The sequence below is a fragment of the Callospermophilus lateralis genome, unplaced genomic scaffold (genome assembly GCF_048772815.1).
Source record: "Callospermophilus lateralis isolate mCalLat2 unplaced genomic scaffold, mCalLat2.hap1 Scaffold_182, whole genome shotgun sequence".
Taxonomy (NCBI): Eukaryota; Metazoa; Chordata; class Mammalia; order Rodentia; family Sciuridae; genus Callospermophilus; species Callospermophilus lateralis.
Window position 1 is genome coordinate 1,308,902 of NW_027512854.1, and position 27,107 is coordinate 1,336,008.

Sequence of the window (27,107 nt, forward strand, 5' to 3'; positions counted from 1 at the left end):
ATTTTAAATATGTTACCTCTTTTGGTCTTCTCTGGGTCTCTATGTGCTAGAAGTTATTATCCTCATGTATAGAAGAAGAAACAAAAGGCTCACTGAGGTTATGCTGCATTATGTAACCTGCCCAAAATGTGGTAATTTGTGGTGGGGGTTTGAGGCAGGTGGGAAACAGAACTGCACGCTCATCCTCCAGGGTCACATTGCTAGCAAGTGTGGAGCCAGGATTCAAGGCATAGACTGTCTGGCTCCAAAGACTTCATGCCAGCCATTCCTTCCATTTCTCATGGAGAGAAAGAAAACTTGTCAATGCTTTTTGGGTTCCCATAATTAAAGCCATGATGGTCATAAACAAGCCATTGTCCAGATGTCACCCAATCATAGGACTAGGACTTAAGGCAACCACTCAGAGTCTGGAGTTCTGTGTACTCCCCCTTCCAGGCCCCTGCACCTGTTTGAGCAGCTTTGCAGCAGAGCAGAAAGGGTTCTGTAAGAGCAACCCTCAGGGCAAAGGTGTTCAGGGTCTGTAGAATGGGCAGCTCCAATTCTTCCCATGCAGAGTCAGAAGAAACTGCTCTGATGGGATAATCATAGGTATTGATCAAGCAGCAGAGAGATCCAGTGGCATTTCTCAAACTTTGAAAGGTAGTGAAATGAATGAATAGGAGAGAAAGTTTTATAAATTGGTTGTTCTATTTGATGTTCATTTAATTAAGACATTCAGTCCTTCTAATGGAAAATGCAAGGAGTGGAAATTACGGGTTTTGGGCTGTCTCATATAAAATGAAAACCAGATCTTGAAGGCATGGGGTCTTTTTGCTGTATCTTCTTCGGGCTCAATTTAATTATGCATTACAGGATACCTTCAATAATAATTACAGTTGTCTGCCTTGATACAAAACCTCTTTCTGTCTTGAGACTAAAACTCTGGGGAGATACCTAGGGAGAGGGCCATAGTATCTTTTATCAAGAGCAGCTTCTTCCATGTGTGCCTTCAGCAGATGTTTATCAGGTGTCTACATGTGTCCAGTTTCTGTCATGTCATACAGCAGGTAGAGTGTGAATAAGTCATGGCCTGTTCTCTCCTACAGAGCAAGAACGAGAGGCCTTGCATGTTCGATCCTGCATTCCTTGAGTTGCTCAGCCAGCATTCCCTGCCTGTCTTCCCTATGCCTGACTCAATTCTGCTGAAGCAGGGATGAACTGGGAGTAGGTCCTCCTGGGTCACAGTGCTGACAGATGGCAGAATCCAAGTGGTGTGACACCAGATTCCCAGCCTAGTAATCGAACTCCATAAACCATTCCTGACCTCGACAACTCACAATCCCAAGAGGGAAATGCCTTGTACATCAGCATCCCAGCACAAGAGAAGCATCCTAGGAAAAGCTCCTCACAATACTTCCAGGGGGTAGGCAGGGCTGGGGTATCCTCTCCACTATGTGAATTGGGAAAGGAAAACTCAAATGGTAAATCATCTTCCTCCAGTTAGATGTCAACAGGTGACCAAGACTTGAGCAAGGAGAGGAGGGAAACAGAGGACTGTATCTGATTGAAAAGGAAAGCAGAACACATAAAACCAAGGCATGAGGTAGAACATTCCAGCTATAGCACCGTCATATTTTTGTTACTCAGTGCTACCCCTTGGTTTCCAGGTATGACAGCTTTGGCCGCTTGACAAATGTGACCTTCCCTACGGGCCAGGTGAGCAGTTTTCGAAGTGACACAGACAGCTCGGTGCATGTCCTGGTAGAGACCTCCAGCAAGGATGATGTCACCATAACCAACAACCTGTCTGCCTCAGGTGCCTTTTACACACTGCTGCAAGGTAAGCCAAGCAAGTCCGGGAGCCTTTGGGACACAGGGGGCCTTTGAGAGAAGATCCCTTCGTCAGAAGAATGAGGCTAGAAATGTTGCTTCAGGAGCCGCCCAAGAACAGCAAAGAATTATGATTTGTTTCTCTCCCTATTGCCACCTCATTTGCAAAACACATAAGCCGGAGTCCTGTAAATTCTCTCCCAGAAGCTTCAGAGTAATATTTCATTGTCCCATCCCATTATCATCAGAACAAGGGGGAGAGAATCCATTAGCTGCTAATCCAGGTGACCTCACCATTCTGCTATCTTAATGGCTTTCAGATTAAAAGACTTACACTCACTCTGATGCAGGCTAGGACAAAGGACAAGAATAATTACATCTAATTATGAAGGGGATTTAGTCATGGAGAAGTCCTTCCTGAAGCCCATGTGAGGTTTGTACCTCTGCTAGGATTCCATAGAAAAGAGGCTTCTTCTCTGCATCTGTCAGATCCCCCCTGAGACAGATTGGTGGGACTCTGCTGTTAGTTGTCTTGCCTCAACTGTTCTCATGGGATGCAGTGGCCCAGGGTGTGCTTGAAGTTTTATTGGATTTTGTAAGCATGAAAGGAAAAAAATAATAATCCCTAAAGAGCCCTGCCTGACTCTTTCCCACCCTCTGATAGCTCTTTCTTACCCCCAAAGGCTTTGCCACAAAGCAGTAGAAGGAGCTTTGGGCTGAAAATCAGGCCAAGTTCTAGTTCTGACTCTGCCACTATATCACCCACCATATTCCTCAGTTTTATTCTCCAGGAAAAGAAAGCAAGTTGAAGCTGTGTTGAGTGATGTGAGGCAGGACAGGGGTTGGGGGGAACCTGGGGCTCCTGTGCCCACTGTGCCAAATCCCACCATGTGAACTGGAAGGAGTCAATCTTCTCTGAGCCTCAGTTTCTGGGTGTGGAAAATGGGGCTGCATTATAATACCTGCCTCATTGGCTGCTCAGATGATCTCTTTAGATGATATTTGTAAAGTAACTAGCATGGGCCAGGCACAGAGTATTGCTCAGTAAATACTTGTTGGGTTAATTGAGTAATTAATTAATTAGCAAGTAGCTTGAGTTACCATAAAAGAATAAATGTATATTTGTATAACAGCTTTTATTCGCAAAGGTAGTCCTTCACTATTCAAAGAGATAGAGGAAAAATAGTGGTACTCAGAGAGAGAAAGCAAGCCCTGGCATTTCTTCCCCACCTTTAATAGTGGGTTGAGACACCCTGAGAATTTATCCCCTGGCAGGGTTACTGCCAGCAGAAGGTACCAGCTCCCAACCAGCCAGGGTCATGCCTGACCCAGAGTGGCAGGGCCAATGAGTACTCCAGACATGGTCCTTCAAGTCTGTTTTCTTCCCAGTGGCCAAGAATTGTATCGTCCATCCACTGCATCTTGCTACACCTACTTTGAGCATTTTCTTCCCCAAAGATTAAATCAGCCTTTTTATATTTAGGCAACTTTTAAAAATTCAAAAGTGCCATATCCCTCAATTTTAAAATGTACCATCGTTTTAATAGTAGTTTTTCAGGCAAAGGATAAAAAGGACACACTGCTTAAAATACATAGCTGGACTGTAAGACACATTCCAATTTCAGAACATTGAGATGTGAAAAGGAAAAGTGCATCCTGGGATCCAGGAAAATACAGTACCTGTTTCCCCCTTTTGTACCTCTGCCAAGCTCCCTTTCCTTCTTGCACACCAGGCTCAGATGCTCGGCTTCACATTCGCCTCAGTAGAGTCCTTGTGAAAAACCCTTTCTGTTTCATCCTGTCTGAGCCATGGGAAGTAATAAGAAGCAGCTACTAATGAGCAGTGGCCTTGGGAAGTCACAGCCTGCATTAAGTGAGGTCATGTGACATGGGCCTCTGCAGATGCTTGGTCCATCCAAAGTCCCTGGTAATGGACATATGTGGATGCAGAAAGAAGCAGCTTTAAAAAGATAAATTGACAGGTTTTTTCACTCTTCAGAGGGAGTAAAATACAGATTGCCAGTGAATGATGCATAGCAACTTTGGGGCAGATTTTAGAATTCATATGTGCAAGGGGAAAAGTGTAGAAAGATAAAACAGGGAGGGAGTTTAAGAGAGGGGGACCAATTTGATGCCATTCTAGCAGAGAAGATTTGGTGAGGGTTTCCCATGAAAACTATACCCTTGGGACTTGACATAACCTGCATCATACCTAATCAAGCAAATATTTGCTGATTATAAAAGTAGAGCTATAAAGATACCTAACATTTTTGGAGCACTTATCAACTATAAAAGTATTATTTTTAGCATTTTATATTCATAGTCTTTTTTAATCCTGATAATAAGCTGATTAGGCAGGTCTTATTAATATCTTCATTATCCAAATGAAGTCAATGAGTAGTTAAGCAGCCTGTCCTAAGTCACACACCTGAAAGAGTATTTGGACTTGGATAAATAGGCTCCTTCACCCATTCTCTTGGCCACTAAAGACAAGAAAGAGAGCTTTTATTATTTTTTGTTTTTGTTTTTATTTTTATTGTTTTTAAGGAAGAGCTATTGAACAGCACTAGAAAGTTCACTATTACAGCTGTGTGAAATGGTGGGGGCAGAATGCATGTGATGGTGACCACCTCAGTGCCACACACAGTAAACTAGAAATAGCCAACATTTACATAGTACCACCTGCCAGGTCCTGTCCTTAGCTCCTTGTATTCATCTCGCTTCACTCTCAGAGCATCCCTGTGAAACAAGGGCACAGTTATTACCCCTATCTTACAGTGAAGCAACAGAGGCACACCAAGCCACGCATGTGGCCACGGTCTCACAGCAAGAACATGACAGAGCTGGAACCCAAGCCTATACTCTTTCTGGGCGATGGTGCTCAGTGAGCACTTAGACATTGGGGAGTGTGTTCATTGCAGGATGGTGAACCCTGCACCCCTCAGCTGTGAGCCACTGATGAGGCCCACATAGAGGCTGAGAAGTGTACAGGAGGGGAAGGCATTCCTCTGACCAGAGGAACAGGGGGCATCTTGGAAGAAATGACATATGAGCAGAGCCCTGCAGGAAGGACTTGGGATAGCTTCCTCTAAAGACAGCAGAAACACAAGGAAGGACAAAGGAGTGAAATTCCCACACAAGCCCAGAGATACTGTTTCCATTTACAGAGGAGAACTCATGGTGCATTTTAAAGACGAAGTTTACCTTTTTCTCCAGAAGTTTCTTTAGCTAAGGAGCCAAATTAAAATGTTTTAATTAGATTTAAATTTTCTAATCAGAGCTATTTTAAAACCATTGTCGTAACAATTTAAAATGTGTATGTATGCAACATTCTGTCAGTGATTTTAGTATTATTTTTTACATTATTATAAAGAACACTTTTATCCTAGGGTATATCAAAAGACTTAAAAATGTTCTAGTAATCCTACTTTTAGGAACCTATTTTGATTAATCCAAAATGGAAATTTTGGATTCTGATTTATCCAAAGAAAAACATTTTAATTGAAATATAATGACATACCTCAAATTTATCCTTTTTTATTAATATGCTGAAGCCTTCAATCTTTTATTTATTTATCTTTATGGGGTACAGGGATTAAACAGATGGCCTTGAGCATTCTAGGCAGGTGTTCTACCACTAAGCTATGCCCCCAGCCCCAAAGTTCACTCTTGCTAATAAAAGCAATTCAATGGCTTTTATCATATTTACAAAGTTGTACTGCCATCACCAATATCTAATTCTGGAACATTTTTAACACCTCAAAAAAGAAATCTCATACCTATTAGCAATCTCTTCTGCCCTGGCAACCATTAATCAACTTACTTTCTGTCTCTCTGGATTCACCTACTCTAGACATTTCCTATACATGAATTCATACATTTGGGTGCAATGTGGCACATGCCTATAATCCCAGTGACTCAGGAGGCTGAGACAAGAGGATCCCAAATTGAAGGCCAGCTTCATCAACTTAGCAAGACTTTATCTCAAAATAAAAAATAGAAAGGGCTGGGGTTGTATCTCAGTGGTAGAGCACTCCTGGGTTCAATCCCTAGTACCAATTAGAAAGTAAGTGAAAAAATATGTGGTCTCATACAACATGTGGCCTTCTGTATCTTCTTTCGTTTAGCATAATATTTGAAATATATTTATTTACACTGTCCAGTAATTGTGAAAAACTGGAAACACACTGAATACCTATTTGGGGCATGGTTAGATAAAGTATAGTACTTCCATATAATGGAATACTTTATAGTCATTAAGAAAAATGTTTATAAAAATATTCATGGGTATGATATAATGCAGTGATGAGTCCAAAATTCCACAATTATTTAAAATTTTAAGTGTATTGGGAAATACCCTGAAATCTACAAATATGCAAAATATTTCTAATGCTGTTATTTGAGTACTGAGATTATGGATATTCTTGTCCATGTATTTTCCCAGTTTTCTTCAGTATCACATTTTACTCCTATGGCTGGGGGAATGCTCACCTCCATCTCCATCCCCAGCCCTCCTGAGCACCTGTGTTTTCCTCTCCTTCAGACCAAGTCCGGAACAGCTACTACATCGGGGCCGATGGCTCTCTGTGACTGCTGCTGGCCAACGGCATGAAGGTGGCACTGCAGACTGAGCCCCACCTGCTCGCTGGTACTGTCAAACCCACGGTGGGCAAAAGGAATGACACGCTGCCCATCGACAATGGCCTCAACCTGGTAGAGTGGCGGCAGCGCAAGGAGCAGGCTCGAGGCCAGGTTACCGTCTTCGGGCGCCGGCTGCGGGTGAGCAAGGCCTTGGAGGCCACTGCACAAGAGTGCATGCTGGGAGAGGATGAGGAGACTCGAAGAATCGGGTCTGTTCTCAAAACTCTCTCTGAGACCTTAGATTCCTCACCTGCAGAGGGAGGTTCTAAAGTAGGTACCACGTGTCATGAGAGGCTCCTGTGTGGTCTTTTCAGCTTTAACTTATGTAAGGATCTATGGCTTTGGAGTTATGTAGGAGGCGAATTTCCAGCTTATTGCTCCAAGTGAACTTGGGTTTGTCAGTCGTCTTAGAGCTTCAATTTTCTTCTCCATAAAAGGAGGAAGATAAAACCGATTTTACAAGTTGCTACAAGGATTAGAGGTAACGTGTGAAGTGTCTGATTTAGACGAGGTGGTCAAGGATAGCTGCTCTTCTTGTCAGTGCTATTATTGTAATTGTCAGTACTGTTGCTAATGTGTCCCAAAATTCTTTGTATCTCTTTGGAACCTAAGCCATGGTCTCTTTCCAGAAAGAGTGACTGTTCCTAAATGACCAAAATGACCTCTGTCACTGCAGGGAACTGGCTTTGTGCTATGGCATATCAGAGCACCTTGCAGGGTGTGGATGCCCTGATTCAGTGCCTTTCTGCTCACCTCCCATGAGTAGAGTGTGGCTGTGGCCTGGGGGGTCACAGCCCAGCAGTATTTTCCTCCAGGTTCACAAAGGAAAGAACAGGCAGAGTCAGAGCTGGTGACCTAGGCCTGGCTTTCCATCCAGCACTTTGCAGACCACAGGTGCTCGGTAGATGTTCACTGAGCTGAAGTGAACCACAGAGTGGAGCCAGATCTTCCCAACATCCCCAAGACCAGAGAAGCCTCCTTATAGCTGCACAGCTTGGGCTCCCTTCATTCCCTGCCTTTCCTCAAAGATAGCTCACCACCTAAGTTCCTTTTTTACATGTGGGGCAACCAAGGTCCAGAGAGGGCCAGTGATTTTTCCAGAGTCACATAACTAGGCTGTGGTAAAGACGACAAAGTAGGCCCATAACAGATACCAAAATGTTAAGTGACGTCCAATATCAAAAACTAGAACCAGGCTTCCTTTGTTCCCACCAACTCAGCCCAACGCTCTGGTAACCATCTGATGTGGGAAACAGCCTCCTGCTAGTTCTCTCAGGAAGGCCTCACAGCTTTTGTTCTCAGGGGTCCACCACCATCTGTGGCCCTCACTGAGACCCCACCAGAATTCTCAAGCAGCCCTTCCTGCACATCTGAGGCAGTGTGCAAAATGGGAAGTTAAACCCAGGTTGGCTTCCTGCTGGGCCACGTGTGTAGCCTCAGCAAATCCTCTGAGCCTCAGGTTCCTCTGCGAAACAAGACGACATATTGAAAGCACCTAGCCCAGTGCCATAGATCCCAGGTGCTCTATAAAGGGCAGCAATTAGTACTATTAGGATTTTTCTCTCCGCTGTGCGAACTGGACCAAAAGTTTCCCAGGCTTTAATTGGTCTCTCTCCCAGCCTGAGAGATGGATGGTGCTCCAGTCGGGTGGCCACATCTCGGCTTCCTCCCCAAATAAATGACCACCCACAGTGGAAGCATGTGGAATTAGAATGTTAGCCGGGTGTGCCTCCCCAAAATGGAGCTCATTTTTTATATGACTGGGAACTTTTTTAATAAAGAAAGATGTAAAATAATCTCATTGCCGCCACTGCCGAGCACAGGAAGCATTAGGTGCTCCCCAATGAGCTGCTTAATTCAATTTTATTAATTTTTGCTACAGAGGTACAACTCCCCTTCACTGGGGTCCCAGGGGGTGTCGGGGCAGCTGTGTGGGTGGCACCACCCTGGGGGCAGCCATAGGAGGCCCTTCCAAAAGGTGCCTTAACAAGGCCCCTGTCTTGTGGGTAGTGCAGCCCTGTCTCTGTGGGCCATCTCTGCAAGGAACAAGCGTCAGCCTCCAGTGCCTTTGATTTTTCACAGGAATTGTCTGCCACACTGTTTTTGCTTCTGCAATTGTGTTCGATTACCCCAGGGAAGGCAACCTTATTATAACCAGGCCATTCACCGCTAAAATCGTCGCAGTATCGTCATTATAAATCCTTATTTTCAAGGCCTTAGAACTTGAGTGGGGAGAGAGGGAGACATACACATCTCTCCTTTCTCTGAGATTGACCATGAACATTTGCTGTCATTTAATGGGAATAATCTCAATCATTTATCCAGTACCGTCTCTGTTTCTAGCATTCCACTATGTAATTTACTTAAGTTTCTCGGATCCTCACAACAACTCTGTGCTTACACAGAGGAAGAAACCAGGACACAGAGAGGGGAAGACACTTGCCCAAGGGCACACAGAAAAGCCTGTCACAAAGTTGAGGTTGGATTCTGGCCTTAATTCCTAGACCTGAGTGTGCCCTATCCCCCCACCCCACCCCCCACACACACACTTTTTTTAAACTACAGAGGACCCCAGAGAGATTTCATTTCCTCAGGCCACGTGTGCCATTGTGCATTATGTGACCTAATTATCTGCTTTCCTCTTTTTTTTTTAATTAATTTTTATTGTAGGTTGTTCAAAACATTACATAGTTTATCTGCTTTCCTCTTGAGTCTTCCTACCTGTTGAACTTAACCGGTAACTAGTGGAGAAGACAGAATATGTGCCCAAATGTCCCATGAGGCCAAGTGGCCATTAGAGGGAGCCAGCATTTTAGTACCTGGCAGGGTTTCAGGGGCAGTCAGTGCCTAAGGGCCAGATCCAAGTACAGAAATAGATCCCCAAAGTATATTTCTTTACTAAACTACGAAAAACCTGATCTCCTACCTTTGAGGGAACTCTGTATTTCTGACTCTGCAAAGAAATTAAATTGCATACTGACCCAGCAGCTCAAGTGGAAACTGTACAAGGGGCTCCTGATTCTGGGTTCAGGAGCAAAGCATTCTGAAGCTGAGACTGGACCCCAACCAGCCCAAGCCAGAGAAACTACCCTAGGCCCAAACACCCAATGCCTCCTAGGCCTCTAGAAGGAGGAAGAGGAGGGTGGGGGAGGAAATGATGATGTCTTGGGAGCTAATGGAGGTGATCACAAGCTCTGACTGTGGGCAAGGGCTGGAGAGTTCCCAGAGGCGTGGGAAGTCCAGGATCCTAAGAAGGCCAGGCTTTGCCCAGAGAACCACTGAGTGTCTATCAAAATGTCACAGTGGTGAGTCAGGTACAGACTCAGTGGTTCCCCAGCCATGAGATCTGCAGCAAATGCCTTCGCTTCTTGGGGCTTTGTTTTCATCAGTGTCAAACATAGCACAGTGTCCATCACAGAATTGATGTCTCAGGTATTTTCTTTGCTAGGCCTACTTGGTGGCTCTGTTTTAAGGAGGGAGCCAAGAGAAATCGGCCTGGTTTTTTTTTTTTTAAATATGTCCTCATTGAAAAATCACATTAGAAAATCATGTGGATCCTCTTCAGTCACAGCTGCCATGTGCTCAACATCTGCCTTGTCTGTCCTCCCATAATGCCCTGTGCAGTTGGCATTATCATTCCCATCTTTCAGATGAAACATCACAGCGCCGACAAGTGACAGAGCCAGGAATCAAACCCATGGGTGTTGACACCCACAACCTGTACTGCTTCCTCTACTCAGGAGCTTCTCAGCACAGGTGAGAGCTACATTGTCATCACACAAAATTCAGTGTCCAGGCTAATTTTCTTTATTACCCCTTCCCCAGGTTCACAACCGGAACCTCCTGTCTCTGGACTTCGACCGTGTAACACGCACAGAGAAGATCTATGATGACCACCGCAAGTTCACCCTTCGGATTCTGTATGACCAGGCAGGGAGGCCCAGCCTCTGGTCACCCAGTAGCAGGCTGAATGGCGTCAATGTAACATACTCCCCTGGGGGCCACATTGCCGGCATCCAGAGAGGCATCATGTCTGAGCGAATGGAATATGACCAGGCGGGTCGGATCACATCCAGGATCTTTGCTGATGGGAAGACATGGAGCTACACATACTTAGAGAAGGCAAGTGTCTGTCTCCCTCCACCACTGTCCTTGCCATATAAAAGGTCAATCATTATGGTTTAACCCATGGTTGGACCTCGCTTGCTGACTTCAGTGGAATAAGTGTGACCCAGGCAGTCTTCCAAACGGGAGTGGCAGGTGGGGGTCCTAGGGAAGGAAACATGAAGGTCTTGCCTGAGAGAGTGGAGGTAGGAACAGGACCAAACACTAACTGGATTTACAGAACAGAACTCATGTTTCTGACATAGGGCCAGGTTCTGCTCTGAGGTCCAGCACTTGGTGCAATTCCATCATGGAGAACCAGGCAGAAGCCTGGAGATTGAAGCTTAGGCAGGAGGATTCATTTCATCCCAGGGACTAGAAATCAGAGATGACCTAAAATCAAAAGTTGGTCCCAAAAAGAGAAAACCATTGCTTTAATGACTAGATGTGTCTAGGCCTGTTATCTGCTGACTTTTTCCTGAAAAAAAAAAAAGATTCTGAACTTCATGCTCCAATTCTGGTACTCAGATCCCCACTTTGTTTCCTGCTCTTGGTCACCTGTCCAGGACCAGACTCTGTTTCCTCTGTGGTATGTGTTCCCTGCCTGTGCTGGGTGAGCCTCTCTTGAAAGCAATGTTCTGTGTTAAGACCGAAGGAGAGAACTTGAAGGTCATCCAACAAATGGAAAAGCCAAACCCAGGGGAGGGGGAGACATACCCAAGAGCCACACATTAGATCTACTGCTAGAGGCCAGGTTCTCCCTATCACAGCCTGCCTCTGACCTGGTACCATATGAGCAATTGAGCAAAGCCTTCTGTACCCTTCTCAGACATGGTCTTGATGCTGTAGGCACAGGGGGTCCACAGAAGCTGCTCAGCCAGCAGATGACACCATGGGACTGTCTTTTAGAGAACACCTTGCTTGAGTAGGAAGGTTAATTTGAGAAGTCTGCTGCAAGGAAGCCTGTAGGGGGGCTGTTGAATTTTTTTAGGCCAGTGCACCCCAACCTTCCTCACAACCCACCACACACAGAAGTGATCAGGCCTGTGCCACACCAAGGACCTGCTCACAGAAGAAAGCAAATGGCCTGAGTGTTCTGGGGCCCAGCCCTGCCAGGGCCAATGGCCAGGGAACACCTCATCACAGTACATCCATAATAACCTGTTTGCTGCATCCTACGGCGCACAGGTTGGAAGGCTCTGGTTGGGCATCACCCCACCACTTTCCTGAGCCTTGGGTACCAGATGTAGCCTTCCTCCTCCTTCTCCTCCCCTCATCTCTTCGTTTTCTTCTCCCTCTAGTCCATGGTGCTGCTTCTGCACAGTCAGAGGCAGTACATCTTCGAGTTCGACAAGAACGACTGCCTCTCCTCCGTGACAATGCCCAATGTGGCCCGGCAGACACTAGAGACCATTCGTTCAGTGGGCTACTACAGAAACATCTACCAGCCCCCTGAAGGCAATGCCTCGGTCATTCAGGACTTCACGGAGGACGGACACCTGCTCCACACCTACTACCTGGGCACCGGCCGTAGAGTGATATACAAGTACGGCAAGCTGTCGAAGCTGGCTGAGACACTGTATGACACCACCAAAGTGAGCTTCACCTATGATGAGACAGGCGGCATGCTGAAAACCATCAACCTACAGAATGAGGGCTTCACCTGCACCATCCGCTACCGTCAGATCGGGCCCCTGATCGACCGGCAGATCTTCCGCTTCACCAAGGAGGGCATGGTCAACGCCCGTTTTGATTACAACTATGACGACAGTTTCCGAGTGACCAGCATGCAGGCTGTGATCAACGAGACCCCGCTGCCCATTGATCTCTATCGCTACGATGATGTGTCAGGCAAGACAGAGCAGTTTGGGAAGTTTGGTGTCATCTACTATGACATCAACCAGATCATTACCACAGCAGTCATGACCCACACCAAGCATTTTGATGCCTATGGCAGGATGAAGGAAGTGCAGTATGAGATTTTCCGCTCGCTCATGTACTGGATGACAGTCCAGTATGACAACATGGGGCGAGTGGTGAAGAAGGAGCTGAAGGTGGGACCCTATGCCAACACTACCCGCTACTCCTATGAGTATGATGCCGACGGCCAGCTGCAGACAGTCTCCATCAATGACAAGCCACTCTGGCGCTACAGCTATGACCTCAATGGGAACCTGCACTTGCTGAGTCCTGGGAACAGTGCATGGCTAACCCCACTACGGTACGACCTTCGCGACCGCATCACCAGACTGGGTGACGTGCAATACAAGATGGATGAGGACGGCTTCCTGAGGCAGTGGGGTGGAGACATCTTTGAGTACAACTCAGCTGGCCTGCTCATCAAGGCCTACAACCGGGCTGGTGGCTGGAGCGTGAGGTACCTCTATGATGGCCTGGGCCAGCGTGTGTCCAGCAAGAGCAGCCACAGTCACCACCTACAGTTCTTCTATGCAGACCTGACCAACCCCACCAAGGTCACCCACCTCTACAACCACTCCAGCTCTGAGATCACATCCCTCTACTACGACCTGCAAGGACACCTCTTTGCCATGGAGCTGAGCAGTGGTGACGAGTTTTACATCACTTGTGACAACATCGGGACCCCTCTTGCTGTCTTCAGTGGAACAGGCTTGATGATCAAGCAGATCCTGTACACGGCCTATGGGGAGATCTACATGGACACCAACCCCAACTTCCAGATCATCATCGGCTACCATGGAGGCCTTTATGATCCACTCACCAAGCTCGTCCACATGGGCCGACGGCATTAGGATGTGCTGGCTGGACGCTGGACTAGCCCAGACCATGAGCTGTGGAAGCACCTCAGCAGCAGCAACATCATGCCTTTTAATCTCTATATGTTTAAAAACAACAACCCCATCAGCAACTCTCAGGACATCAAGTGCTTCATGACAGGTGAGGACTGGGCTCCTTCAGAGGGTGGGACCCCCATTGCTCTGGTCAATTGGCAAGACCTAGTCTTCTTCTTCTTTTTTTTTTTTTTTGAGAGAGAGAGAGAGAATTTTTTAAATATTTATTTATTTATTTATTTTAGTTTTCCGCGGATACAACATCTTTGTTTTTTGGTTTTTTTTAAATGTGGTGCTGAGGATCAAACCCGGGCCACACGCATGCCAGGCGAGCGCACTACCGCTTGAACCACATCCCTAGCCCCAAGACTTAGTCTTCTTAAGGAAACATTAACTTGACCTAAGGGCATCATCTCCCAAAGCATATATATTAGAAAAAACACTAGTTCAGAGAATACACTGAAAGTCAAGATTCTGGCATCAAATAAACTTGAAAGGGCCACCATTCTTAAATATATTTCATAACACTTTTCAGTTTGTGAGAGGCTCTAAGAAGTCATAGTGAAGAGAGCTATATTTGCCCAATATTTCTCAAACTTATTTGACCATGAAAACCCCTTTTTTACCATGAAATCCTAATATCTCACTGGATACTTCCCTTGGAGTGCACTTTGGGATTTTCTGATATAGAAATCAAACTGGCTCTGAGATTCTGATAAATCAGGTTAAGGTATGATTAAAATAAAATCAGTTCTTAATTTGTGATGATGGAATAGAAAACTCAGACTTTGGAGACAAAGCTGAGGGAAGGATCCGCCATTGCTAAGCTATCACAGGTTTGCAAAATTTTCTTAATGTCCCTGAATTCCAGTTTTCTGATCTATAAATTAAAATTAGAATATTCACCCTGACTCTAAATAGGCAAATATGCGTATGAAAAACCTTACAGCAACAACTAAAAAAAAATTAAAAATAAAAAATAAAATAGATACATAACTAATAATCAGTAGTAAAGATAAAATAGAAGATGAAGCGAAAAATCCAACAGTTGCATGAAAAGTAACAAGGAACACATGGAAAAAAATAGAAAAAAAATACTTACCTACCACCTAGTTGCAAGGGTAAAATGAGATGTATTTCATATCAAACACAGTGCCTGACTCACGTTGGTTCCCTTTCCTTTTCTCTCTAATTGAAAAAGTGAGCTTTGATTTCCACTGTTGTGAAACTGATTTGAATATAGTATCCAATGGGTCCTGCAGGCAGGGATGTCTCCAGCAGCCACAGTTCTCCCAAGCAAGTAACTATGCCCAGGTCAGCCACAGAGAACCTCAAGTGGGAGTGGCTGTGGGGCATGGATAAAGCCAGAATGTCTTATATGAGAATGTGTAGTGGGCAAAAATTGGGTGTATCCCAGCTTGTAAACATAATAGTCTCCAATCGTTTATCCTGTGACACAATCCTCTGGCCCTCTCTCTTAGGACAGTTTTCTTCATTCAGTAAATGTCTCCTCTGTGCATTCATTGTTTTAGGCACTAGAGATAGAAAGAGGACCCCTGCTGTCCATAAATTCACACTGTAAGGTAGGTGACAGTTGCTGTCCAGTGTGGGAGTCCATGGTGAGGATTTGCAGGGAAGGCCAGTGCAGCTCAGAGGAGTCCTGGGGAGGCCTCACAGAGAGCTGACACTTGGGGCTATTTTTGAGGTTTTTTTTTAAGGTAGTGAAGAGAAATGCGTTCCAGGGAGTGGGAACAGATGTACAGAAGTGTAAAGAGGGCATCATGTATAGCTCCCAAGAGTGTCCCTATGGACATGGCTTCCTGGCCCCAAACTTGGCGTCCTCATCTGGACCCTGTTTCTGCTCACAGCATGGGAGGATTCCTTTTTTCAGGAAGGAACTCCAGGTTGTTGTATTAAAAGCAAAAGTCTCAAGCATGGGCAAGAATTGAGAACACGGTGATACACAGGTGTGATGAAAACATACTTGGATCCCCGAGATAAACACGAATATCCTGACAGTGTTTCCAAGCATTCACTATGTTCCACTTGGCCGCTAGCTCTAGAGAAACTTGACAGATTGAGATGACATTTCCATTACATCCGTCTACATTGAGCACACCCCCTGCCTCACCCTCCAGTGAGTTTCCTGTGAGACATTTTGGCAGGTTACTATAGCTGGAAAACACTGGTGAAATAGGACATGTACTTTCTATCAAAAAATCATTTCAGATTGCCAAAATATTATTATCCCCCCCTTTTCCTTTGTATACCACCAATGCATATGGTCTCCTTTCAGAATAGCATTAGCATGACTAACTGCTCTATGCCAGACCCTTGCAGACTTGATCTCCTTTAAACTTGGTGATAACTCTAAGATCACTTCCATTATCTCCGTTCTACAGATGGGACATTCAAGGCTCCAAACAATGAAGTGTCGCCCAAAGTCACTTAAACTGGGGCTTTCTGGCTCCAAAACACTTCCCAGGACAATCATGCTGGTCTCCAAATCCTGTTTTTAAGAAAACAATTCAGCTGGGACTATAGCTCAGTTGGTAGCGTGCTTGCCTCACATGCATAAGGCCCTGGGTTCAATCTCCAGCACCACAAAAAATAAATAAATAAATAAGAAGTTTCTAAGAAAGCAATTCACAAAGGATAGGAAGGGCAGCAGAATACAACAGACACTAGTATGGCAATATATAAATCAATGGAAGTGTAACTGATGTGATTTTGCAATCTGTATACGGGGTAAAAATGGGAGTTCATAACCCACTTGAATCAAAGTGTGAAATATGATATATCAAGAACTATGTAATGTTTTGAACAACCAACAATAAAAAAAAAGAAAAGAAAAAAGAAAAAAAAAAGCAATTCACCACCCAAGGGGGTACCTGACACTTTCAAATTGGGTTTTCATATCCAAGTCAGTTAAATCCAATTATATATTTCAAGTCAGTCAAATATTATTATATGTTTTGCTAAGAATCTAGAACAGACTCAAGCATAATGCTGCCTTCATGGAATGCATGGCCCAGGGCTGCTTTTATCAAATGTCTTTGTGAACCCACCATGAGAATAAGATTTTTATATCACAGTAAGACACTAAAACAAAAGGCTTGCAAAATAATCCGTGTGATATGCTCATATTTTCTTGTCTAATCTACTCCATTTCAGGAAATATGCTTGTCATGACCCACAAAATTGTTTTTACTTACATAGTAGGTCCTATCCCACAGTTTGAAAAACAGTGGTGTACAAGAGAGGTGCCAGATAAGCAGTCAAGATTTTAGCAGATCGCTAATGAGAAACTAAGATACTACTCTCACTAAACCTGACCTTTTTATTTCTGTGTAGGCTATACGCATCCTCACTTCCAGCAACAATGACAACAACAACAACAAAAATCTCTTTCTCCAAAGATTTCTTCAGGGTTCCTGACATACACTCCAATCAGGAAGGCATAGGTCACATAACAACCCTTGAAGCAATAACTAGGGCTGGAGACAGCACACACTCATTGACTCAGCCTGGGTCACAAGAGCCATTACTGATTCAGCTTCCCTAGAACTACATGAATACTCATCCCCCACTCCCACCCCACACCAACACCCCCACCCAAAAAAGAAGGCAGAATGGGATGCTGGGAATATGACCAAAAAATGTCAACCCAGATATAATGTATATATCATTGCACTTAATCTTCACTTGAAGCCTGGGAGTGGGGAATAGTGACCCCATTTGCAAAGGCAGAAAGTGAGGTTCAGAGAAGTAAAGTAACTGGCTCACTGAGACGTGGCAAGGCTGGCATTAGAACTCAAAACCCTTGTTTTAAAATTAGAATATACTTTGTAAAGAACAAAGCTGTGTACCTGCAAAAGGATTAGTAGAGCTTGCATTTCATCATCCTACTTGGCCCCACCTGCACCACTGATGTCTGGGTTAAGATGGGTTAAGAGGAGGCTTTTGTTGTTGTTTGGGTTTTTTGTTGTTGTTGTTGGTGGTGGTGGTGGTTTGGGTGGTTGGTTGACTTTGGTACTGGGGACTAAGCTTTTTAACTGGAGGGAAACACCCATCTCTAATGTTGTTACAATTCTCAGCTCTTCAGAAAAAGCACAGTAGGAACACCAATGAGAACATATATCTTCACAAAAAGGAAAGATGTGTGACAGGAATTTGCCACCTCCCCTCACTCTCACTTGTAATTAAGGCCCAGCCCTCTTCTCAGCCCCCTGCTTTCCTGGGAATTCATGACATTCCAGAGAGAAGCTTTCTTTACAACTACAAATTCAGGTGCAAGTTCTCAGCCTCAAACAAAATGACTTTGTAAGGTTTCTTCCCCTCCTCTTCTGTTTGTTTAAATTTCCAAAAGAACCATCTGCCACGAGTCAGAGAATCAGAGACTCTTAGAAACTCAGTGAGGAAAGAGACTCTGGAGAACAGTTGATCCAAGTCCCAACCTTTATAAATGAGAAAATGAGGGTTCCAGGGTGTGGAGGCATGGGGCTGGGAAATAAAGAAAACCCTCTGGGAGGCAAGAATTGAGTCAGCCACTTCAAATATATTAAATCCAACAATTTATGTACAGATTTGGAATAGCTCCCGCTATATGACAGTTGCCTCCAAATGATAACACTATCAGTATTCTTCTCCACGGCATGGCTAAAACCATTTCTATTGTCAATATGCAAACAAGAAACCTAAACCTCACAGAAGTTAAGTAAACTGTCCAAGGTCATGTAGACTATGAGCTGGGAAGCCAGAATTTGGACCTGGGTTTTTGTCTGGCCTCAGTTACCACATTCTTTCCCTTCTGTGATCCTACCTAATAAGGCCCAGGTGAGAAATGGAACCTGGATTTCTAAGCTTCCCCTTTACCACCACTTGCCTGTACCTCCTGCTTCCACACCAGCAAAGGGCCCCAGGGACAACTAAAACTAAAATGAAAACAAGCTTGAGATCCTTGAATGGGAGAGAAATGTGATACCCCACAGTGACAGGGACACAACTGTTGACCCCATGGGCCATCCCACCTCTGTGGATCCCACCTCTGGAATGAACCCTGCACCTGCTGGGAGAGGTAATTTCCAACTAGTACCCTGCCTGTGGGATTAGATCCTCAAACTCAGTGTACAGACTGGAAAATGAAAGCACAGGGAGGTTGAGTGGCTTCCTTGGGCTGTCAGGAAATAAAAGGCAGGAGCACAGGGAAACTGATCTCAGTACAGGTCATCTCCATGCCCAGTGGCACTTTGGCCATGAGGCTTTCATCCCTGCAAGGGAGGTAAGAAGAGAGTGGCTGTTTGTTTCTCAGTGAATTTTCTCTTTGCAAGTCAATCATTAAAATCTTCCTCTGGATCTGACCATTCTTTTGTTTCCTTTTAATGACTGGTCTGGTCAAAGAGGAGGCTCTTCATCCACAACAGTTGTCCCTGAGTACGAAGCTGGAGGTCCCAGGGGTTGGTGTGAGAGTGGAAAAGGATGTCTGGAAACCTAGGTTCTACCTAAGTGACATCTTTCCTGGGTACACATCTGGGAGGAGAGTCACTGGGTCCCAGGAACGCCTGGGGCTTTAGACCATGAAACCATTTTCCAAAGTGTTTGTAACAGTCACTTCTTCCACCAGCAGTCCTCCATGCCCCCACCCCACCTGCAGCCTCTCTAGGTGTTGAATTAGGATGAGTGGCATCGGAAGGCACTTACTTCATGGGGATGTTTCTGCTTCTCTCACACTCAGATGTCAATAGCTGGCTGCTCACCTTTGGATTCCAGCTGCATAACGTGATCCCTGGATATCCCAAACCAGACATGGATGCCATGGAGCCATCCTATGAGCTCGTGCATACACAGATGAAAACCCAGGAGTGGGACAACAGCAAGGTAACTCCTCAGACAGCACCTCACACCTCAAGCATTTCAACATTGCAGGATGGTCTTGCCAGCTTTGCAGGAGAGCTGGGGTCAGTGATGGAAACCAAGGCAGTGACTCTACAGGGCCTGCCAGAGAACATTTCAGCAAACATTTAGCAACTCTATTGCTAGGCAGGCCACTGGGACCCAGCTGCAGGGACACACAGATGCTCAGAAGCCATATGAAGGCGCTTTGTGTATCACAATAAGTGTGGAGTTTCACAAAAATAAAAATCCTCTGTCAATATCTGGGCAAAGGTGCAGGGGGAGAAAGTGTGTTCTAAATACAAATGTGATATTTTTTGAGCACCTAATGCACCTGGCCTCGTGTGAGGTATTCTGCATACGTTAACTCAAAAATATCCCACTGTGTGACTGTTCTCGATTTACAGATTTAATGCCTGAGGGTTTTCGATACCACACAGCAAGGAAGGGATTCAAACCAGGTTTCTGTTCTGTGTCATCTTGCTGAGTGCCGGGCCTGGTATACTGTAGGTGCCCCAAAAGCATTATTTTTTTGTCTTCCTTTTATGACCCCATTTCAAATACAGAATTATACAGCTGGAAAGATCTTTAAAAACAGTCTAGCCCCACCCGCTCACTCTTTGCATTCATTTTTCCCCTTCTCTGTCCCTTCTTTTCCACTGCCATTCATAAATTCTGTACTAGAAGCGGACTCCATGCCCAGCCCTTTGCTGTGCCCAGTGAGTGCAGAGATGAATAGGACTTTGAGGGGATCCTAGCCTGGAGGACAACAGGCTGTGGAGGAAAGCGGGGTTGCCAGATGGTGTCCTGCTAGTGATTGGAAGCTTTTGCATCCCTATTTCTTATTTCAGACTGATTCCTTTAGGCCTCAACTTAGCCGTCTGTATTGTCCTCTTGCAAAGCGCTCCCCACACGTAGCTCCAATCAGTTAAGTTCTGGGTCTCATTTAATACCCAGCCTACAGGTTAGCACAATACAGGTACACAGAAAACTTTTGTTGAATGAATAAATGATTGAAAGAAAAAAGAGCCCATTTTACAGATGGGATGAGGGTTCAAAGAGAAACTTACCCAAGGATACTCAGCTGGGAAGGTCAGAGGAAGGTGCTGAAAATTCGGGGTTGCCCAACCACAGAGCCCATCCTCTTTCTGCCAACACCTGCTCCCCAGCACCCCGGCCCTGCCCCAGATGTCCCAGCATCTGCAGTCCCCAGGGATGATTCTAGAGCGTAGCTCTTCCTCCCCCACCAGGTTCCCTGCTGTATTCCTCAGTCCCTGTCTCTGACTGCCTGTTTGCCAACCTCGCCTGTCAATGCATTATTGATTTCCGCCCTTGGCAAGCATCGGAGATCTTTGTTGTTGAGCACTCCAGCTTTCGTGAAACTCTAGGAAATAATTGTTCACAGACAGGGTTCTATTAATTATAAAGAGGACTTAATTTCAGTGGGAGGCTGATGGGCCTATTTCTAAAGCCATTTCCCTGAGTTTCCTGATGAGGCCCTGGAGCCATCCCAAACATGGCTTACCTGATCTCCAGAGCCATGGAAGGGACAGTAGATGATACATCAAGTTGGCAAGGCCCAGCCTGTCCCCCAAAGCAGCCAAGTGCGGGAACACCTGAGGACCCCCAAGGAAGCACAATAGAGGCCCTTCTGGCAATTTATCTGTATACATGGTTAAGAGCAATAAAGCAGAGTAAGCACATTGATTCAGATCACCACTTTTCCTCTTTTTCTGCATTTCTTGCCATTCTCCCCCTAATATCACCCCTCACATTCTTCAAGTCCCAGCTGAAGCATGAACCTGTCCTCAAAACCCACCTTCTCTTTGTCCTCTCCCTTCAGGCTGGGATACTTCTGAGCCTTGTTTCTCCCTATAATAACAGCCCTTGAAACCGAGCTTCAAGAATCAGACAGAACTGGGTTTGAATGTTGACTTGATGTCAGTCATATAACTATGAACTATTTATAACTTCTTAGAGCCTTGGTTTCTTTCATTTAAAAGTAAAATTGGAATTATAAAATATCCACTACATAAAGTTATTATGATGATCAAAAGAGACAGTGATAATTATTTAGCTTAAAAAGCAAGAAATGTTAGCTATAGCTCCTATTATTATCTCTCTTAGACCACCAGTGGTCACATTTGATGGCAATCATTATTGTCACATCTGATTTTCCCCATGAAACAATGAATTATTTTGGGGCAAAGGTGATGTCTGACTTATTTGAGTACCTCCAGTGCCCAGAAAAGGACCTGGCCCAGAATAGATGCTCCTTGAACAGTCTCTGAATCGAAGGGTATGAATGGTGGATAATGGACAGCTAGCCATCTTGTGGTCAGCAGTAGAGATACAGGCTTCTGGTTAATAAATATGTACAGACTTGATTTATTTAAGTGGATTTTCCATATTCTTGTGGTTTGCTTTTTCCCTTTGTCTTATTCTCTCTCTCTTGTTCTCTTTCTCTCTCTCTCTCTGTCCTCATCAGTCTATCCTTGGGGTACAATATGAAGTGCAGAAGCAGCTCAAGGCCTTCGTCACCTTAGAACGCTTTGATCAGCTCTACGGCTCCACAATCACCAGCTGCCAGCAGGCCGCTGAGACAAAGAAGTTTGCATCCAGTGGCTCAGTCTTTGGCAAGGGGGTCAAGTTTGCCTTGAAGGATGGTCGAGTGACCACAGACATCATCAGTGTGGCCAACAAGGATGGTCGGAGGGTTGCTGCCATCTTGAACAATGCCCACTACCTAGAGAACCTGCACTTCACCATTGACGGGGTGGACACCCACTACTTTGTGAAACCAGGGCTTTCAGAAGGTGACTTGGCCATCCTGGGCCTCAGTGGGGGATGGCGAACCCTGGAGAATGGGGTCAATGTCACCGTGTCCCAAATCAATACCATGCTTAACGGCAGGACTAGATGCTACACAGACATCCAGCTCCAGTATGGGGCACTGTGCTTGAACACCCGCTATGGGACGACGTTGGACGAAGAGAAGGTGCGGGTGCTTGAGCTCGCCCGGCAGAGAGCTGTGCGCCAGACTTGGGCCCGAGAGCAGCAGAGACTGCGGGAAGGGGAGGAGGGCCTGAGGGCCTGGACAGAGGGGGAGAAGCAGCAGGTGCTGAACACAGGGCGGGTGCAAGGCTACGACGGCTTCTTCGTGATCTCTGTCGAGCAGTACCCAGAACTGTCGGACAGCTCCAACAATATCCATTTCATGAGACAGAGCGAGATGGGCCGAAGGTGACAGAGAGGGCCAAGGCCTGGACTTCTTGCCAAAGACAGCTACTCTTTTGTGGCCACATACCTGACTGTGTTGTACTTTAGAAAAAAAAATCCTTTTTTTAACAAGTGCAGAAAACAAACAAAAAGATACTGGTTGCATTGTTAATTCATGCAACATTCTTTTTTTTAAGAAAAGAAAAAGACACAAATTTGGCCTTCACACATTTTTTGCAAAGAACAGAAGGTTTTTTTCTTTTTCTGTAGTGTGATCACAATGAAAACTCTGTCTTTTGTTCCCCTTCTCCTTGAGGAATTTTTCCTGTTGTTCGGGGTATGTTTCTTCTCTCTTTGGGGCACACATCTAGAGTGTGTCCTTGTCTGTCCCTAGGTACCCAGTGTGATGTGAGACATGAGTGTCTGTGCTAAGGTGTCTCATGTGCACCCCTTTCTTCTTTGACAGGGGGTTGTGCAGGAGTGGGGGTGCAGAGTGTAATGGGCCTGGAGGAACTCAGGAGCTTTTGCTGGGTTTCCTGCAGGGGACTGGTGGCTTTTTACTCACTGTGTTTTGTACCTCCAGAGGACCACACATGGTTACATCTTGCTCTGGAAAATGTCATGATGTTGTTCAGCACCTTTTCAAGCTGCCCCAAACTCCTGTCCAGGCTTTATATTTTAATGCTAAATGAAACCCTCTTCCCCTTTTGCAAATTTCGTGTAGTTGTTGGTGCCACCCCCATACTGGGATAGAGAACACGTCTCCCCACTCCTTCCCCCAGTCTGGTAACATAACATCCTGGGGCTATGAGCCCCATCCTCTCCAAGAGGTGACAGCACCCAGGATGTCTGTGATTGGTTGATCCTCCATGATGCCCCTTGCTCATCTCCTCCTCTCTCCCAAAGCCAGATGTGAGAACCAGCACTGCACGGTGAACCCTCCATGGCGGCACCATTTCCAGGGAGGGGAAAGAAACCCTCTCCCCTTGACTTCAGGTATCTTCCTTCCATTGTTCAGCTGCCACTCCTGAGAAATAGGCATGTGGAGAGAGGTGCTTGGTGGCCTTTGATCCTGGAAAGATGCATAAGAAAAAAAAAGTCAGCCAAAGAGAGGACTCCGCAAAGGCCTGAGCCAGGAATCCTTCTAACCAGCTCGGAAGTCTCCTCTGCCTCCCTTGTGTAGACCATCCCAAAGCTGGGGTGCAGCAGCCTGGGCACCCAGGAAATTCCCTCTAGAGAAGCCCTGCTAGGGTTTTTGTTGTTGTTGTTTGGTTTGGGGCTAGGGTTTTTGTTGTTGTTGTTGTTGTTGTTGTTTTGTTTTTTAAGATAAGGGAGAGAGAGCTAACTGGGTGTGATCTGTCGGTGTCATTCAATCCCACCAGGATCAGGGACAGTTTCTAAGACCAGTACACATATTGGGAGGCCAGTCTGACATGGTTCCCTTGGAGACCTATGAAGGGACCCGGAGCAGGTGCAGCCCACAGCTGGAAGGCTGCCCAGCAGGATGCAGCAGCCAGCAGGCCAAGGGAAGGGAGGAGGGCAGAGGAAGGTAACAGCATGAGCCGGGAGCTCCTTGTTCAAGGATTCCATTCCTGGTGCATCTGCCTAATTACCATTGTCATTACCACTCACAGGACGCTCTGGGAGACAGGAGGGGAAGCCAAATGCTTCCTTTTGAGCTGGGCTTCTTAGAAAATGGGACTTTCATGGGTTACATTTACATTAAGTGTGGAGAATGAGTTCTGAGTCAGCTATTCCCGTGGAAACCTTGTTGGACTGATAAGTTCATGGCACCTTTATAGCCTTATTCACAGAGTCTTCAGAATACGAAATGAGTTCATGAAACCAAGAAGGGCTCTTACTGTATGAGAATTGGAGCAACATGTAGCTTGCGTTCTGCCTGGCAGAGGGAGGCATCCAAAGCTTCTCGAGGAGGGGATATCTCGCCTTACATCATCCCACTGGGATAAGAGGATGTGTTTCGCTAAGTGCTCTTCCTGTTTCCAAAAAAAGTCACACTGCCTCAACAGTGTGCTATGGCCTGTTTGTCCACTGGTGGCCCATCGTCTCTGGATCCAGAGCTCTGCCAAATCAGATTTGCTGTTTCTCAGGTCCACTGTGTGTGGCATGAGCTGGCGATGGGGGCTCCCATCTGACAGGATTGTTCTTGGATGGGATGGAAAGCAGTTTGGCCTAAAGAACACAAGTTTTTGTTTTTGTTTTTGTTTAATCCAAAGGAGACTTATGCCTCTCAAAATTGTACTCTTGCTGTAAGGAGCCCTTGGCAAAGCTCTCCTGCCCATTGGCCTAGTTGGCCAGTCCCATCCTGGCTGCCTGACATCATCAAGACCTGCTGTGGATGTCTTCTTGGGGCAAAGACAGCATGTGGCTCAAGGGACTCATCTTCCTATTCCTCCCTAGCCTCTGTCCCTCTTCAGTTGCCCCCCCCCCCAAGAGAATAGAGTAGACTTTTAAGGATCAAAAACACAAAATTATTGGGTATTATTTTATTTAAGGAAATGATCCCATACTTTCCCTGGTCTTCATACCACCAAGAAGGCACAGCTTCTGGGGGGAGGAGTGGGGAGGACAAGTGTAAGCATCCCAAAGCTTTAGAGAAGGAGCTTATCTGCAAGGTGGGCAGTGCCAGGTATCACCATTTCACACTGGTGCTCTCATGTTGGAGCAGGTGCTATGACCTTGGCCCATTTGAGCTCGTTTCCACTGGGACTGGCGGGTGACTCCAGGCCTCACCTTTTGGTCTGTCCTCCCACTGAGATCACCAGTCCCAATCCCATACCAAGGATGAATTTGAAGGCATAAGCAGAGCTCCTGTGCCTACATTGTAGGTTCTAACCAATAAATCCCAGCACTCTTGGCACTGATCAACCAAAATCTGTCCATTCGATAGCATGACCAGGCCTCCAACCCTGGCCCAGGTCATGATTCTGCAAGAGGTTGGCTTCTGACCCTGGAAGAAGATTTAGTTTTGAATAGTTCCTGCCTTCTCCACAACTGCCAGTCAGCCCCTCACCTTTTGTTCCTCTGCCACTACTTTAAATAAGACCTTACAAATTCTCCAACTTGTCTTTCGTACAGTGAGTTCCTTTGTAGCCACCCTTCACACAGACATTCCTAGAGGCAGAGCAGCGATGGAAGGAGAAAGGCAAGGAACTCCAGGGTAAACCACACTTTGACAGCCCCCGACACTTGGTTCAAAATGACTCACTGAGAACCATCCAAAGACCTCACCAGGGCCTGGCTTCGACTTAGGGATGGAAGGTCTGAAATAATCCCCAAGAAACTGACTGGAGGTTGAGAATGGCCAGAAAGTGTGCTTCCAAATAATCAGGGTGGGCTGGGTCTTGGGCACAGAGGATGGAGAGGCAAGAGAGGTAAGCTGGGCCATGTGCCATAGACACCAAAAGAGGAACCCAGTTCTTTAAAGAACCAGAAGAACCGTTTTCATTGTAACTTTTCAGTCACCTTTATAGATGGCAGAGATCTTCATTCTGCAAAGACAAGGCTTTTGATGTGAAATCTTAGAATACACTTTTACCATTTGCAGCAGCCACATGGCGAGAACAGTGATGCTAAGATTTGTGGCCACTGGTCCTCAGCAGGGACCCAGGCTTTGGTATTTGATCACCAGAGTCTATTATCCATTCCTCACAGCAGCTGCTCAGCCAAGAAGGTGACTCCTGGTCCCAGTTTAGGGGGCCTGCTGCCTGAGGGGTCCCAGAAGGAACCCAGTCTCTCCTTTCCCTTGGGCTCTGCTCTCAGACTGAAAGCCCTCCATTTGAGGCACATCATTCCCAGCTAGATTCATGCACCTGTCTATATTTTATTGGAGGGGAGGGAATATTTTTAAAAAAAGAACTCTGTAGTTCAAGGCCCTTTTATTTAACCTTCCAAAAACAGCAAACTCATTTCAAAGACTCATTGCTCAGGTGACAGAGAGAAACTTTATCTTCTCCAACCTTTACATTCTCAAAACCAGCCTTGTGTACTTGACTGCCCCAGACACTGGTACACTCTGAGGTTTCATTGTGGATGCACAAGATCAGAGTCAGGGAGACCTGGGTGGGGCCTTTCATCATGTTTCTTTCCCCCTCTGGAATGCCAAAGGCATAAGACTGGATGACCTCCTGGTCCCCAAGAAAATGTGATTTCTTCTGAGGGCACACTGCCCAGGGAGGCCTGATCTTGCGCAGGCTCAGCTCTCCTGGCAGAAGCTGAGTTGCAGGTGTGTGGCAGGGCCTTGGCAGCCCCAGATTCACCCCCCACACCAGAATCCCACTTTTCTAAGTCTGCCTATTGTTCTGAGGACTTCTGAACCCGCAGCTTCGGCAGAAGGACTGTTCCAAGCTGCCTCTGGACGACCAACACTGGAGACTCTGGCCTTACCATGTGGAAATAGTTTTCCTGAAGCCTGGAACTAATTTTGAGAAGTTTTTTTCTCAATACTTTTGTGTTTCTAACACTGTATTCTTGACTGTGTAAATACCAACAAGGCTGTAAATAAATGCAGATGTAGATACCTTCTAGGAAAAAAAAAAGCATAAAAACAAAACCAGAAGTGATCCCGTGTAGCCTTCGTTGACAAATAAAAGAATATTTTGTGTTTAAAAG

The 27,107-nt window shown here is 45.7% G+C and overlaps 1 pseudogene; it reads left to right on the plus strand.

The window, feature by feature from the left end:
- The window catches only part of LOC143388797 (teneurin-4-like), a 79,535-nt pseudogene extending 56,195 nt beyond the window's left edge, over positions 1 to 23,340 (plus strand).
- The last annotated feature ends 3,767 nt before the right edge of the window (positions 23,341 to 27,107 follow it).